The sequence below is a fragment of the Aplysia californica genome, unplaced genomic scaffold (assembly GCF_000002075.1).
Source record: "Aplysia californica isolate F4 #8 unplaced genomic scaffold, AplCal3.0 scaffold01292, whole genome shotgun sequence".
NCBI lineage: Eukaryota > Metazoa > Mollusca > Gastropoda > Aplysiida > Aplysiidae > Aplysia > Aplysia californica.
Genome location: NW_004798562.1, coordinates 1 through 1,555, shown reverse-complemented (window position 1 = coordinate 1,555; position 1,555 = coordinate 1).

The following is a 1,555-nucleotide window of genomic DNA, read 5'->3' as shown; positions in this document are numbered from 1 at the left end:
CCCCCCTTCTTTTTGTGTTTGTAACTCTCTTGTAACACCTTTAATCTTCGGCACTTATATGACCTTATTGTGTTGCAAGTGCCGCAAAACTCTGACTAAAAAACTAAAACCCTACAAGGACCAAAAAGCAACAACTACGTACAGGCTTCCTCTCGGTCTGGCCAGATTTTTTCCGCAAACAAGACCAAAGCTGTTTAGCCGAAATAATCCGAGGTTTAAACGAATAAGTTATGAGCAAAACACTTCAGCGGATCGCTTGCTTTGTTGCCACAGGCCCGCTTTCGCTTTGCCTCATTTGCATATGGTGGGCTTCGAACAGAGCAAGGGTAAGTCTTCATATTTACTTTTTCAAGAGCAGAGAAAACCCCCCGCCGTGCCCCAAGAGGAATTGTTTGGTTCCCTTGTCTGGGATAGGTTTCAGTTGTCGTCGGCAATCTCTTCAAATGAAGAAATAGGTCGTGTGAGTGCCGGGAATTACATTTTTTTTTAAAAGTATACTTTTTTTTGACGCCACACCGACACAGTGTAAATCATTTAGGAGGCGGGCTTCTGACCCTGTTGTCATTGTCAACCCGAGCTGAGAGGGATGATACAACGTGCCGGCAGAAAGACGAATAATATTTTTTCCCCATCTTGGGAATCGAACTCTGGTCTCTTGCGTGCGATAGCGAAGCGCCAGGCCGCTATATCATGATATCACAGACACCGGTAAAAGATTGGAGGTGTGACTAGAGAGGAACATACAGAGGAAATAAGCTGAGAATAATTAGAACCGACAGATGCTTGTTTGTGGAAAGAAAGAGCAAAACCCCCACCAGAGCACCTGCCCACCGCCCACTTGTTTGTTGTGATAAACAAGACAAAACAAAACCAAACCAAACCAGCCCTCCCGCCCCCCCCCCTGACCTTCGACCAATCAGGTGTCGTGTGCGGTAAATGACGTCACAGGCCTCATTAGGCCATTTCCTGTGATACACAAGATGGCGGCCACAGCTGTTCTAGTCTGGTTGTCTGCTGCTGTCTCTTCGCTACCTCACAATTACAAAGATCTATCTGACATTTACGGCTGTTTTGAGTTACTAAGACCCTGAGGTCAGAAACCAAATGCTCTATCTGCTCTATCGAAATAGTAAGACCATTTTTTGGAGTCATTATCAAGTTATTTAAAGAATTGCTTTAATAAAAAAAAGCTTGCCACGATGTGAAACTTAAAGTCTTTGACGTCAGATTTCTCCAACTAGGTACTGAGCAGATAGGTCTGTGTCGTTTTGGGGTAGCTAATTGTTGTCATCTGTTGACTTGTGGGTTTTCCCTCTTAGTCGGCTAGGCGCTGTGATTGAAGTATGGATGGACAGATGGATAGATAGATAGATAGATAGATAGATAGAACGAGAGAGAGAGAGAAAGAGATAGATGAAAGAAATATATATTTGTTCTTTTAAATGCGGCGATGGCGTTGAAAGCAAATGGGTGGAGTCACGTGTGTGCTGGTTATGTACATCGGGGGAAATTTGACCCAAGTTCCTTAAAAAAGAGACAAGTAGCGAGAGCCAAC